This window comes from Schistocerca nitens, chromosome 8, assembly GCF_023898315.1.
Source record: "Schistocerca nitens isolate TAMUIC-IGC-003100 chromosome 8, iqSchNite1.1, whole genome shotgun sequence".
NCBI classification, from domain to species: Eukaryota; Metazoa; Arthropoda; class Insecta; order Orthoptera; family Acrididae; genus Schistocerca; species Schistocerca nitens.
Genome location: NC_064621.1, coordinates 185,024,082 through 185,040,971, shown reverse-complemented (window position 1 = coordinate 185,040,971; position 16,890 = coordinate 185,024,082).

The window sequence follows — 16,890 nt, the reverse complement described above, 5'->3', positions numbered from 1 at the left end:
GACATCACAGACATCCATGCCCGAGGCAGGATTCGAACCTGCGACCGTAGCAGTCCCACGGTTCCGGACTGCGCGCCTAGAACTGCGAGACCACCACGGCCGGCCCAGTTTTATTAGATCAGCAAGGAAATGACGTGGGGTTCTATTAAAATCACTGGAAATTTTTACACCACGAACATCTGGACCAAAAGCCACCGTAGCTATACACAAGCATGTGCATGCCTGTTGACAGGTTGTTTAAAATATCATAAATATGAGAGATTGTTTTCAGTGCAGAAAGAAGCCATTCCCTCACACAATGTATGTTGCGAGTACATGATGGCTATTAGGTAGTGTGACTAGGGCCTCACGTCGGGTACACCGTTCACAGGGTGCAAGTCTTTCGATTTGACGCCACTTCGGTGGCTTGCGCGCCGATAGGGATGAAATGATGATATTAGGACAACACAACACCCATTCGCTGAGGCTGAATGGGGAAAATCTCCAATCCAGGCCCTTAGGATTGACATTCTGTCGCGCTGACTACTCAGCTACCGGGAGAGGTGTCAGAAGGAGACTGAAACACGGCAATGTCATAGTCCGCGCACATTCAGATTTGTATTATCTGTAGGACCAGAAAGGTCGTATAACTGGCACGATGGAGATGGGAACATCATGCCGATAGTTCAGGTGGTTACTGCATGCTTAAAGAACGAATTGTGACGAGTTGGACTCATGGAAGCAGTTCGGTAAGATGAATAGGTAAGGGCCCATCCAGAATGTGTTCACTTTGCAAAGTTAGTACGATTTTTCGACTAACTGTGACGACTGGGTGATTAACAACATCGAAAAACAGGTCACGTATACACGTAGAGCGTCACCCTGAACTTTAAGAAAATCGTTTGAGATCTTGAATTGTCGAACGCGTCGTCTACCTCTGACACGATACCGCAGACAATACTGACTGGCATGTTACAGAGCCACAGTCCAATGGACCTTTGCGTGACGTTCTGAGGTCTTCAGCGATAGTTCTCTCTTTCGTTTGTGGCTATCAGATCGAAAAGGATTCAGACGATCTGGCGACGAAAGCGATTTTCGAGACCTGTACGTCTCCCACTCTGGAAACCATGGTGTGGGTAGCTATGGCATATGAAAATAGTTATTTGGTGATTATAGAGGTAGACTTTGTGTTGTAAGATTAATAAACACTGTTGCCATTCATGATCACGGTACCAAATGGATATTCCAACAGGATAACTCAAGAACCGTCGTCGGAGTTCACACCACACTCGCCTTGAGAATTATACAAGCCTCACCTAAGCTACGCAGTCTTCTGATTTGCCACCCAAAGTACACGTCGGAAATGAAATAGCAGACTGCGTATTTTCACGGCAGCCTCCAGCCAGCAATTTCCTTAACTTAACACACCTAGAGGTTCTGACATGGTTTCTACAAGGTGGTGTACGGAGTATGTTTGCTTCCAGTGCCACATCGAATACAAGAGCGCATTCGTTTCTGTAGGGACAAAATTAACAAAGATGTTGACGATGGACATTGTTACAAGGCAGACTGAGCTATAAATCGTTTAGTACCAGCTGTGTGATGAACATCTCCACGAAGTTTTATAAGTACGTGACTGATCGTCCATTCCTTTTGTCAGCATAATACTCCTTTTACATGATGAAGCTGTATGCGTTTATTCTTTGCTGAATGCAAGGGTAAATTCGAAGTTTCATCTTTCATCAAGCATTGTTTTACTCACAGAATCCACATTTAATAACGAAATCAAATATGTCCATGATATTGTTTTCTTTTGCCTGATTCAAATATATATCCAATTTCAGGTTCTTTAGAAACCATGATTTCCAATTTTTTTTCAGAACTGTGCACAGATTAGATGGGTGATTTTTGTTTATTTACAGGCATTTCAGATAAATTATAAATTGAGGCGTGGGGAAGGAATATTATTATAATTGTCACAAATATTTTGCTGCTACATCTATAGATAGGCGTCGTGTAAATCGAGGTTGGTGTGACGATTGTTCTGTGACAGGTTTGTGAAACTCAAATATTGCTAACTGTAAGATAGTGTGCACACTCCACTTACTGTCAGATTAACATCTTATGAGAGAGATGATATCTGATTAATGAGATTCATAAACGATGTACCAAGCAACTGGGACACCCGAATGTCAGTCGAATGCTGATGCGTCGTATTTAGTCTGAATCACACTAACCTAGAAGAGCAATGAAATGGTTATGCCGTTGAGGAGACATGTCGGATGTAGGATCGGATACTAATTCGGTTTAGCCACCCAACCTGAGTGTCGATATTGAGTGTATGTCACAGATTCAGCAGCTTCGTAGCTAGGCCACGGCTGTCTCACTCAGAGGGCTTCAGCACTGCGGGCATGTCTCATTGATTCTACTGAATAAACTGTCTGTAGATACCGCGGCCCCCGCACATCACCGGCAGATCTCGGCTCTCTGAAGACTTCAGCAAGCGCCATTGACAGGAAAGTGATAGGCTGTAACTGTGTTTAGGTTTTTGGAATCATATCAGTGTCTAGACTGTTTGTGCTTGGTTACAACGGCATTCGGTAAACTATGGACTTCACTTATTACTCGTAAACTTGCTGAACGCTTTCATCGACCACAAGAACAGCCTACATGTCCCACCAGTCTCATCGTCAGCACCAGGGGGAGTGATCGGATTCTGATTTCTACCTACAAAGAATACTATAGATAACTGGAAGACACAGGTTAGATTCCCAGTCTGGCCATCCACATTTTGCGTTCGTGCTATTACTGTAAATGTGAGAAAAAGTGTGGAAATTCTCTTTGAGAAAGACATTGCCTGTATATTTCGATGTCCTCCCTTTCCCACGCTTGAGTTCTACCTCTAACAAAGACACTGGAGATACAACATTAAATCGTGTTCTTCCCTCTTCATTGTTTAATAAGTGGTTCTTTGTTTTGTCGTTTCTTCACTTTGACATTGGTATGTATGAGACATATTATTAAGCTGGGTGTATGTACGTATGTATATGTGTTCCACATTTCTACCTAAACCACTGGATCGATATCACCCAAATATGGTACACATATCACTTATTACATGAAGAGAGCCACTGTGGGCGTAGGGACCACCTATCTCTCAAAGGGATGGGGATGGGAGTGAAAAACACACTCGTAATTCATTACGTGCAAATATCCAGGATATATTGACCCAGTATTTGGGAATGAGAACATTGAGTGACTGTACGGACTGTACACATAATTTCAAACCTTCACGAGACTTTTTCTAGATGAAAGTTTCATGAAATAGTGAGAGGATAAAAGTCTACCGCCTCGTACTAGCAAGAAATTTCGCAGACGGTATTTTCATAAACAAATGAATGTATCTGAAAAAATTTCATTGAACGACATATAGTTCACGCAATGTGATGTCATAAACATAGAGATACGTGGAAAATTAGCGCTTCGTGCATGATGTTTTAAAATATCACTCTTTGCTAGTAAATCTATTAGCAACTTATTTCACAGACATAACCACATGTACCACTGGATGTGTCTGAGAAATGTAATGACCTTATGGCACATAGTCCAGGGGATACGTTACAAATACACTGGTATGTGTCAGTATATGAAATGTATGTGACATATGTGTGCACGGACAAAGCAACAAGTAAAAAGCTCCTCCTAAACCTCTGGATCGATGTCAGCCAAATAATGTACACTTAGTACTTTCTATCTGTAAAGGTACACTGTCTGGTTAAGAACCAACAACTTCTATCGGAGCATAGATGATAACGTGGAGAGAGAAGGGGATAGGAGAAGGACACATAGAGAGAGGAAATGAGGAGATGGACACAGACAGGGGGAATGAGGAGATGGACAGAGAGAGAGGGAGAAGGAAACGGACAGAGAGGGCTGAGGAGGAGATGGACAGAGGAGGGAAGAGGAGTTGGACAGAGAGAGAGATGGAGGATGATATGAAAAGACAGAATATAGCAGCAAATACATATCTGGGCAACGCCAGGTACTCAGCAAGCCATTACAACAGTACTGACGCTGTGTTTGTTTGTTTGTTTGTGTGTGTGTGTGTGTTTGTGTGTGTGTGTCTGTGTTTGTGATTGAGAGAGAGATAGAAAGAGAGAGAGAAATCAAGGGAGGGGAGAGCGTTACACAGAGTGTATTCATGCATGTTTTATGTGTTTGAAGAGGAGGGAGGTGGGAGTGAGAGGCTGTGGGAGACTATTAATTATCCATAGCTATAGGTGATACTCATGTTCGGTACGCCAAATGGTTCTAATGCCTCTGAGCACTATGCGACTTAACATCTGAGGTCATCAGTCCCCTAGTACTTAGAACTACTTAAACCCAACTAACCTAAAGACATCACACACATCCATGCCCGAGGCAGGATTCGATCCTGACCACCTCTTTATCAAAGTAGGTCAATACACCACTGTCCACATGCGGCTTTGCGTAATGTTGTTGAAAGATAACGACACGCAGACCTTGAAATCAGGACACGGCCACTCTCCCGGAGACGTCTGAAACACAACCCCTGCTATAGCGGTCATCAAGATAACAGGCAGATCAATATCCTCTCACAAACTTACAGCATTACTGTTAATTCCAAATACTACTATAATTCGCGAAAAAATGTCTTACATAATAAATTTTGTCAACAATATAATGCAATACATTTAAAATGAAAATTACTGCCAGATGTTACAAAAAATGCTAACTATGGTTAAAATAAATTTTCGAAAGAAATATATGTTTTTATTTTGCTCCAACTGTGAAAATAGCCTGATAAAGGTGTACGAATATTCTCAAAATTTGCAGAAGCATGCGATGCGTAATTTTTCGTGAAAACCTGTCAATATTCTGGGGAAAAAAAATAGCGTAGTAGTTATGAAACTGTTTCAGCTGTACAACCAGATACCGTTCTGTTATCCCTCGTAGAAACTACGAGAGAGAAAGCTATTAAGAAAATTATAAAATTGATTTTCGTAATTAGCTGAGACGTCTTTAGCATATCTTATCACCTATGACCAACATTTACTTCCGGGAGACGCAGTGCGCTGCAGCGCCTGCGGACTTGCGTGCGGCTGCCGGTATTGTTGTTCCGACGGCTCGCCCTAAGAAGACCAAAAGGTATTACACTCCTGGAAATGGAAAAAAGAACACATTGACACCGGTGTGTCAGACCCACCATACTTGCTCCGGACACTGCGAGAGGGCTGTACAAGCAATGATCACACGCACGGCACAGCGGACACACCAGGAACCGCGGTGTTGGCCGTCGAATGGCGCTAGCTGCGCAGCATTTGTGCACCGCCGCCGTCAGTGTCAGCCAGTTTGCCGTGGCATACGGAGCTCCATCGCAGTTTTTAACACTGGTAGCATGCCGCGACAGCGTGGACGTGAACCGTATGTGCAGTTGACGGACTTTGAGCGACTGCGTATAGTGGGCATGCGGGAGGCCGGGTGGACGTACCGCCGAATTGCTCAACACGTGGGGCGTGAGGTCTCCACAGTACATCGATGTTGTCGCCAGTGGTCGGCCGAAGGTGCACGTGCCCGTCGACCTGGGACCGGACCGCAGCGACGCACGGATGCACGGCAAGACCGTAGGATCCTACGCAGTGCCGTAGGGGACCGCACCGCCACTTCCCAGCAAATTAGGGACACTGTTGCTCCTGGGGTATCGGCGAGGACCATTCGCAACCGTCTCCATGAAGCTGGGCTACGGTCCCGCACACCGTTAGGCCGTCTTCCGCTCACGCCCCAACATCGTGCAGCCCGCCTCCAGTGGTGTCGCGACAGGCGTGAATGGAGGGACGAATGGAGACGTGTCGTCTTCAGCGATGAGAGTCGCTTCTGCCTTGGTGCCAATGATGGTCGTATGCGTGTTTGGTGCCGTGCAGGTGAGCGCCACAATCAGGACTGCATACGACCGAGGCATACAGGGCCAACACCCGGCATCATGGTGTGGGGAGCGATCTCCTACACTGGCCGTACACCACTGGTGATCGTCGAGGGGACACTGAATAGTGCACAGTACATCCAAACCGTCATCGAACCCATCGTTCTACCATTCCTAGACCGGCAAGGGAACTTGCTGTTCCAACAGGACAATGCACGTCCGAATGTATCCCGTGCCACCCAACGTGCTCTAGAAGGTGTAAGTCAACTACCCTGGCCAGCAAGATCTCCGGATCTGTCCCCCATTGAGCATGTTTGGGACTGGATGAAGCGTCGTCTCACGCGGTCTGCACGTCCAGCACGAACGCTGGTCCAACTGAGGCGCCAGGTGGAAATGGCATGGTAAGCCGTTCCACAGGACGACATCCAGCATCTCTACGATCGTCTCCATGGGAGAATAGCAGCCTGCATTGCTGCGAAAGGTGGATATACACTGTACTAGTGCCGACATTGTGCATGCTCTGTTGCCTGTGTCTATGTGCCTGTGGTTCTGTCAGTGTGATCATGTGATGTATCTGACCCCAGGAATGTGTCAATAAAGTTTCCCCTTCCTGGGACAATGAATTCACTGTGTTCTTATTTCAATTTCCAGGAGTGTATATTGACAACTCTTCCGGACACTTCATCACTACATCAGTGAGTTAAATTACCGATATTCGCTACGCAACAGGGCCTTTGGTGTTTTTATATTCACTATTGCCCTCGGAATCATTACAAATGCATATATTTGTATGGTTTTGTGAAACTCAATTTTATCCAGATAAATCACAGGCATACTGTACTCGATAGGCTTAAGGACATAGTATGCAAAAATTTTGCATAATATCCTTCGCACCATAAAAAACCTGCATTCGTCGTCACTTAAAACTGATACCATTTTGAAGGGGGTGGGGAGAACGGACGTTTCCGAGCCCTCATACTCAGTTTTACAGTCTAGCCGGGCACAGCCCGAGGCCGTCACTGGATACTATCCTCTCGTTAAATAACGTCTTCTCTACGCCATTCGTTGCACTAGAAGCGTTTTATTTGCCAAAACTGGGTTTTGGGTTTATAAATCTTCATTAGTGGCACAATGAAACAAACGGAAACAAGCAACTGTATGTGCATAGAATTCATCAAAACTGTACATGTATAGAAACAATGTAAGTCTACTTCCATAATGCACTTCTACAGCACTGACATGCTGGTCAGTTAATACGACAGGGTCTGAAATATGTCCTATAACACAGTACGCATTCTGTCATGAAAGTTACCCTTGGCAAATTTTAGGCATTGAAAATTTTTGGTTATGTTTGAGGTAACTTCATACAGTGCAAACATGGAACTGACGGGTCAAGGAATTTACGTTATCTCTCTTTTTTTATTTCTAAGGTCACATTTATCTATGTCCGTGACATGCGTTAGTAAACACTTCTTTATTCAGGTCATGTGCTTGAGTAATTTCTTTCTCATTTATGTTTCTTCCTTGGAGAATGGAAGAAAGCATTCACTCACAAGTCTGCGAAGAAGCCACCATATCGCTAACAGGCTTTACCATTCTTCTGTCACTCCATATATTTTTGTAGTCAGTTTTTGTACTTGGGCAAAGTAATGTTCTGTCCAGCTTCTTCTTTGCCGGAAAACTTTAAAACATTGCATATTATATATTTTGGTCCTGTTGTACATGTAGAGGAAGTTTGCTAGTAACTGTACTCTGCACAATGTCTTGTTCCTCAATATCCGTGACAAATGTGCGGGGTTTAACATATGTAAGTACATATATTTTTACATTGGGGTGACAAGAAATCATGTGATAGCAATAAGCACGTATACAGATCCCGGTAGTATCGCGTACATAAAGGATAAAATGGCAGTGCGTAGACGGAGCTGCCATTTGTACTCAGGTGGTTAAAATAAAAAGGTTTCCGACGTGAATATGCCGAGGATTGACTGATTTTGAACGTAGCTGGAGCTAGGCGTATGGGACATTCCGTTCCGCGAATCGTTAGAGAATTCAATATTCCGAGAATCACAGCGCCAAGAGCGTGGCGGGGATACCAGACTTCAGGCATTACCTCTCCACATGTAAACGTACTGACCCACGGCCTTCACTTAACGTCCGATGGCAATGGCATTTGTGTAGCGTTGTCAGTGCTAACAGACAAGCAACACTACCTTAAATAACCGCAGCAATCAATGTGGGACTACGATGAACGTATCCTTAAGGGCACAGCGACGAAAGTGGGCTATGGCAGCAGAAGACCAACGTGTCTACCTGTGATAATAGCTCGACATCGTCTGCAGCGTCCCTCCTGAGCTAATGACCGTATCGGTTTGACCATAATCGACTGGAAAACCGTGACGTGGTCAGATGAGTAAGCATTTCACTTGACTGGAGCTTATGGAACGGTTCGAGTGCGGCAAAACCCCAGGAAGCCATGGACCGGAGTTTTCAACAAGGCACCGTGGAAGTTGATGGTGTTCCCATAATGCTGTAGGAGTTCTTTCCATGGAATGTCCTGGGGCCCTCTGGACCAACTGAATCGATCATTGACTGTAAGTGGTTACGTTCGGCTAACTAGAGACCACCTACAGTCATTCATGTATTTCATATATCAAACAACGATGTGCCACGTCACAAGGCCACAACTGTTCGCAATTGGTTCGAAGAAAATTCTGGACAATTCGAGTGAATGATTTTTCACCCAGCTCGCTCGACAGCAATCCCGTCGAACATTTATAGGACATAACCGAGAGGTCACTTAGTGCACAAAATCCTGTGCCGGCAACTCTTTCACAACTAGAGACGGCTGTAGAGGCAATGTGGCTCACTACTACTGCAGAAGGCTTCCAGTGACCTGTCAACCCCAAGCCATGTCTATTTGCTGCGCTACGCCGGTCAAGGAGGACCTACACGAAATTGGGGGGTATCCCATGACTTTCGTCACCTCATGTGGTAGCTTAATATATACAGAACCCAGAAATGAGCATTTATTTCAATGCAAGGTGAAACGACTGGTAATAATTTGTTCTGTTATAGATGGAAGTGTTAAATTTAAATTGGTTCAAATGGCTCTGAGCACTAACGTACTTAACTGCTGAGGTCATCAGTCTCCTAGCACAGTCTCCCAGATTGTAGCGCCTAGAACCGCTCGGCCACTCCGGCCGGTCGTTAAATTTAAGGAAGTTCATTTGTGAAAGTGGGTAGATTACAGGATAGGACCACTACGTCCACCAGTTACATCAGGATCAGTAGTCAGTAGGCTGTTTTCTGAGAGCACATTAGATTAGATTCAATTTTCGTTCCACAGGCCCAACAATGAGACGACTCTCATGGGTGTGGAACATGTCAGAGAGTACAACAAGTAAAACATAAAACATTTGAATATAATACTTACTACCATGATCAGTTACCAGGAGATTATCAAAATAGGTGGATACATTACAGTAAACTGGAAATGCTAATATTTACAGAATTAATACACTGTCAGAATAAGACACTGTTATGCACTTTTCATAAATTTGACATTCACAAAGTATCAAATGTTGACATTTGTGACCAAATACTATCAAAACTGAAATCAGACAGACAGTTTTAATGAAGCTGATCTAATGGTCCGTGTTAAGATATTCATATATAGACTGGAATGAGCTGCCTATCAAAAACTCTTTCCAATTCTTTTTAACCCATCCTTTATCTGAAAACAAGTTTCTTAATGGTTGCCGGCAATGTATTGTCAATGTGTGTTCCTCAATATTGGACCCCTTTTTGGACAAAGGTAAATGATTTTATGTCTTTATGTAGATTGTTGTTATTCCTAGTATTGCTACTATGAATGAGCTATTGGTTGAAAATAGACATATTACTTGCAACAAATGTCATTAAGCAATAAATATTCTGAGAAGCTGTGGTTAGAATACAATGTTCCTTGAACAGCTTTCTACATAATGTTCTTGAGTTCACCGCAAATGAATCTTATTACATCCTGTTGCACGCTAATAATTTTTGCTCGGTTCGATGAGTTACCCCAGAATATGATTCCATATGACATAACAAAACGAAGGTAAGGAAAGCATGCAAGTTTTATTTTACATTTAAAACTCCTACATCATTGTCACTGAAAATACAGACTTGTTTAGGCACTCCAGAATTTCTGTGGTATGCCCTTCGCAATTGAATTTATTGTCGAGTTGTAATACCAAAAATTGAACACAGTCAGTCTTTTCGATCTGTAGCTGGAAGGAAATCTCTTACAGGTTCTCAACAGCATGTAGGGGGTCTTATCAAAGTTTGACGGTGAATTAGCTTTAAAGCATTTATTAATGTTGAAAACCATAATAACGACCGGGAGAGCGGTGTGCTGACCACACGCCCCTCCTCTCCGAATCCTCAATTGAGGATGACACGACGGTCGGATGGTCCCGATGGGCCACTTGTGGCCTCACGACGGAGTGCTATTTATTAATGTCAGTGAAAATTTGATTATCAGCTTTTTCTAAATCTGAGCTTGACTTGCTACTTACAGCTATTTTTGTATCATCTCGAAAGTTAATAAGCTTAGCTTTCGACAATATAACAGACGAGAGATCATTAATGTACACAAGAAAAAGCAACAGACGCAAGATGGAAAATTGAGGAACACCACATATAATTAATTCCCAATCACGTGAAGACTGCTTATTGCACAGGTATTTGGCAGCGACACCCTTTGCTTCCTGATCGGTAGATAAGACTCAAATCATTTCTCAGCATTGCCGGTGACACCATAATACACTCCTGGAAATTGAAATAAGAACACCGTGAATTCATTGTCCCAGGAAGGGGAAACTTTATTGACACATTCCTGGGGTCAGATACATCACATGATCACACTGACAGAACCACAGGCACATAGACACAGGCAACAGAGCATGCACAATGTCGGCACTAGTACAGTGTATATCCACCTTTCGCAGCAATGCAGGCTGCTATTCTCCCATGGAGACGATCGTAGAGATGCTGGATGTAGTCCTGTGGAACGGCTTGCCATGCCATTTCCACCTGGCGCCTCAGTTGGACCAGCGTTCGTGCTGGACGTGCAGACCGCGTGAGACGACGCTTCATCCAGTCCCAAACATGCTCAATGGGGGACAGATCCGGAGATCTTGCTGGCCAGGGTAGTTGACTTACACCTTCTAGAGCACGTTGGGTGGCACGGGATACATGCGGACGTGCATTGTCCTGTTGGAACAGCAAGTTCCCTTGCCGGTCTAGGAATGGTAGAACGATGGGTTCGATGACGGTTTGGATGTACCGTGCACTATTCAGTGTCCCCTCGACGATCACCAGTGGTGTACGGCCAGTGTAGGAGATCGCTCCCCACACCATGATGCCGGGTGTTGGCCCTGTGTGCCTCGGTCGTATGCAGTCCTGATTGTGGCGCTCACCTGCACGGCGCCAAACACGCATACGACCATCATTGGCACCAAGGCAGAAGCGACTCTCATCGCTGAAGACGACACGTCTCCATTCGTCCCTCCATTCACGCCTGTCGCGACACCACTGGAGGCGGGCTGCACGATGTTGGGGCGTGAGCGGAAGACGGCCTAACGGTGTGCGGGACCGTAGCCCAGCTTCATGGAGACGGTTGCGAATGGTCCTCGCCGATACCCCAGGAGCAACAGTATCCCTAATTTGCTGGGAAGTGGCGGTGCGGTCCCCTACGGCACTGCGTAGGATCCTACGGTCTTGCCGTGCATCCGTGCGTCGCTGCGGTCCGGTCCCAGGTCGACGGGCACGTGCACCTTCCGCCGACCACTGGCGACAACATCGATGTACTGTGGAGACCTCACGCCCCACGTGTTGAGCAATTCGGCGGTACGTCCACCCGGCCTCCCGCATGCCCACTATACGCCCTCGCTCAAAGTCCGTCAACTGCACATACGGTTCACGTCCACGCTGTCGCGGCATGCTACCAGTGTTAAAGACTGCGATGGAGCTCCGTATGCCACGGCAAACTGGCTGACACTGACGGCGGCGGTGCACAAATGCTGCGCAGCTAGCGCCATTCGACGGCCAACACCGCGGTTCCTGGTGTGTCCGCTGTGCCGTGCGTGTGATCATTGCTTGTACAGCCCTCTCGCAGTGTCCGGAGCAAGTATGGTGGGTCTGACACACCGGTGTCAATGTGTTCTTTTTTCAATTTCCAGGAGTGTATTTCAATTTACTTAAGAGAATGTTGTGGCTCACATAGTGAAAGGCTTTTGGTAGGTCGCAGAAGGTGCCACAAGGCACCAATTTAGTATCTACTAAATTAAGCACAGTGTCACTGTAGGTGCAAATAGCTTTCTGTATTTCAGGACCCTTGAGAAATCAAAACTTTAACTTGGACAATAAACTATTATCAGTCAGATGCTTAAGGAGACGCTTGAATACTACTTTTTCCAATATTTTTGAAAGAGATGGCAAAAGTGAAATAGGTCGATGGTTGCAGTTAGAGCACACACAGTTCAAATTAGACAAACAGAGATATTAGTATCGTTATCTGCCAGCTGTGCAGATCCTCCACTGAGTGATAAGATAATGCTTTTATGTTTCCTGAAGCTTTGGTTCAAATGGCTCTCAGCACAATGGGACTTAACTTCTGAGGTCATCAGTCCCCTAGAACTTAGAACTACTTAAACCTTACTAACCTAAGGACATCACTCACATCCATGCCCGAGGCAGGATTCGAACCTGTCACGCGGTTCCAGACTGTAGCGCCTAGAACCGCTCGGCCACTCCGGCCGGCTCCTGAAGCTATCTGCAAATATAAAAATTACAGTGGGTTTCGCTGTCGAGGCCGCTGCACACGGCCAGAAAGGCGCCCGCTTTTGCCTGTAGGGATCTAAGAAACGGAACAACACCTTACTTAGTTCAGTATAAAAGTTCTGGACGCATTTTGCATGTTTAAACGATAGTTACAGAAGAAACGGACAATTTAAATCTATTGGTCGCCAAGTATCAGTCTTTTAGTGACTGGGCGAAAGGAACGTGAAGCAAATTCTATGATATTTATAGTCAAATAAAAGTACAATTTGGAATAATGTGGAATAGCGAGACGTCCGTCGGTCGTAGTGAAAACAGTGACGATTCCAACGTGCTGTCAGGCCTGCGACGGAGAGGTGGGGCTTGTTTCTCAAGAAACTCTCTTACCACCTCAGCTGCCGATAAGGTAGGTGGCTTTCATGTGACTACCTTACCAGTATCCCCTGTAAATGGGCATATTTATGTTGTGTGTTTAGTAGGTACCCCCTGTCCCCCCCTCGCCATTCACCTGTAAACCACGGAGGTTACTGTGGTAGACTAGCGTGCCTGAATGGTACAGATATCCAGCAATGTATCCGCAATGAACGGTTATCTGTAGAGAGGCCAGACCATTATGCAGTCCCTGAAGACTGTGCCGCAGTCTTTTCTGTGGTTCTGGAGCAACAGTCTGGATAGATGACTGATCTCCATTTAACATGGCCTTGTTGTATTGGTAATGCAAATGACTGGATGCGAGGAGAACCTACGGCCTGAGGATGTATTTGTACGGTGTTGTTAAATGACGATGGCCTCTTGGAAAAAATATTCCATAGATAAATTAATCTCTGATTGGAATCTCCAGGTGGGGACAACTCAGAACGATGCTATCGTCATGGAAAACAAAACTGACATTCTAAAGATCGAAGCATTAAATATTAGGTTCTAACGCTTATATCGATTAGAAATAGGTTTATATTGTGTAACTGTATCTGCGACTATGGAGCGTGTAGTCTTTGTTATTTAAAGTCCTCGACAGGAAAATTAGAGTTTTGTAATGTATATACGAAATAAGCAAAATAATGTGATAAAATGATAAATTATTATAATATGTGTATGTTCATAAAAAGAAAATGTTTACTTCAAGCTGTTTCATGCTTAGGGCACTTGTATTTGTAATATATAAAAGATGTAGGGAAGTACCTCCGCAACGGAAGTGACATTGCGCGATGTATAAGGTGGTTCTGGCGGTCGGACTGAGCGGCTGCTTGGTGCTAACGGCACGCAGTATGTGGCTAGCCATAGCACGGTATACTTCGACGGTGCTAAGAGAGACAATTGGAAGCTGCTTTACAATGGGTTTGCCTCGGACGGGGTTCTGGCTATTATCTGGTATTCTCGGGAAAAAGGAATAGCTCTAGTATGGTGAAAATCCCAAGTCAATATGAGATTTCATAGAGCATTTGAACATCAAGGGCCGTGATTAAAGTTAGTTGGCATGTCGGTTGCCACCAATCGTCGCCACAGCTTCACTAACTTCATACAATCAGTAATGTATACGGGCATGGACCAGCTAATTTGTGACTGGATTGAATACTAACACAAAAACAAACTTTTGTCCAGAACCATATTTTCAATCCTCATCACTAACCTATGCAGGGTTCTCACCTAAGTGCTACTAAAACCGAGTATCCTGATTTAAATGTACAATTCTAGCATTCAGGTGTTTTAAAGTGATTTTTGCTTAATGTAAAAGGAGCAGTAAAGGATAAATTTAAAACCACAAAAGTGAAGTTAGATAGGATTTTGCTAAAGTATCCTTAGTTTATTACAAAGTATAGTTTTGTAGGAATACTGTGCAGGGATGTGTAAGTATTATTGTCTAAGGTACCTGCTTCACAGGTGATAAAAGGGTAAATAAGTTAAGCTCATTTTCAAAAATAGTGTGGTTTTAACAAATGTCTTGAATTTTTCATTTGTAATTATTGTCTTACAGTGTAAATTATGAACTACTCCAAGTCAAGTGAATTATTATCCTATTCAATTAGTCTTAATTTTACTGTAATAATCAGAGCTGACTAGAGAAACTTTGCTAGTTTGTGGGTCCGCATCATATTCTTCATTTATTAGGAAAAAATTGAACTACTACTGTTGCTAAGGAAAAGTGATGCATGTAGAGTGAAACGTCCCCATAGAAAAACTATACATGACTGTGCTTAAACTGACACACAATATTTTTTTTTAGCGCAACGCAATTTGAATTTCAATAATCCCTACAAGAGAATGGCCCTGACTAACATTAACCTATACCTTTCACAAATCACTTACCTCACCAAAAATCTTCGTTACTCGAACTACTGCAATACAGAGAACGCCACTACTGCCAGCTAAATAAAAGATTCAAACTACTAAAGGCACTAACTAATGATAGGCATAGTTAGCAAATGAAATATTTTGAAAGAGAACAAACAATGTATTTACCTTAATAGTGTTCAAAAGTCAAAATATATATAGCAGTTCATGACATCCACTCTTACAAATGTACTGTTTCTGATGGACGCACCTCCAAATTAACCATTCTCAAAAATCCGCCATCTCACTTCCCCACATCCACCAATGCTGGCGGCTCACCAGCCACAGACTGCACACAGCACAGCCAGTGATTTTCATACAGAGCGCTACGTGGTGTTACCAATATAAAAACCTAAACAGCCTACTTACAAGAGGAGCTTAAACACCGTATTTATGAGATTATTCATCTTTACTGACTTTTTTTATGGCAGTTAAGATAAAAGCCCCTCACGTGCAAATCTAGTTGCAGCTACACACAGTTCTGGGTGCACTGCGTCAGTTTGTATCCTGTTTGCTATTCGAAAGAAAATGTCTACTAAAGTAACTTCAGTAACCAATATTCAGTTTTGTTAAACATATATTTCCAAATTAATGTGCCTAATTCGGCTTACAACCGTTCATTTTTTTCATTCACTTATTATTTTATGACTTCCATTAACTCCCGAAATTAAAGTCCGTTTAGTGGTTAATTTCACCAAATTCAAAAGTATAGTCTGATACCTTTGTCCATTAGACACACGCGCGGTCCATCTTAAAAGTCCTCCCAGAGGGTAACGTTAGCTTGTTTCATGTCAAAGTAGTGTTATATGTGGCTTTTCCCGTGACAGAACGACAGGTTCAGTTGTTAGGAAAGAGTGACAAAGAACGGTCCAGCGCATCTTATATGGCGCTGCGTGACAGGACTTTCGTTAGTTTTACTCACCAAAATACAGATTGTAACATAAATATTGGGCGTAAAACAATTATAAGATGAACACTTAATGTCCAGCGGCGCGAACTTGCAATAGATATGGGAAAATAATTAACACAGAACTTTACAGGTCCTTGAAAGGTAAAATATGAAGTGCTAACAAAACTAAAATGAATACAAAGACGACAGTAGATGAAAGTAAGTAACGAGACGAAAGCACAGATGACGCTACGTGACGGCAACAGGCTTATGTTGAGTACCATATGCACGTCATCTATCAGATTCAGACGATGAGTTTGTAGTAAATAAAACAAGGTATGAAAGACGGCACGAAGGAAGACAGTGGTTAGGTTAACGACTCTATGGATATGATCAATTCATCGAAAGTCAAAAGTGAACCGAGTGAAACACGAGAAGTAGAATCTGATTATGAGGACACCTTAGAATAGGATAGCGAAAAACCACTGAACATGAATGATTGGTTAAAAAAGTTGTCTGCACAAATTTCAGCACAGGGTACTAATATTAACAATCAGTTTAAAACACAGTCAGATGTAATTAAACACAAGGTGTTAAAATCAGTAAACAGATCGAGAAAGTTGATTCAGAAGTAGGTCTTGTGAGTAATGCAATCAAGGACTTAAAAAGTGAAAAAGATACTATCAATGACAATGTCGCCACTATGCAAAGACATTACCGATAGGTTCTATACCGAAATAATGAAGATTCAAGAAACAGTAGAACCTCTGGTTGTAACAAAAGTTGATGAAAAGATTTTCGGCTTCAAAACCGACTTAGTAAACAAATCTAAAACCAAAATTCCTCAACTGAGACAAACGGTGAACGATTCCGAAAAAGAACTGAGTAAAAACGCGGCAACATGCGAAAATATGTGTGAACAGAAACT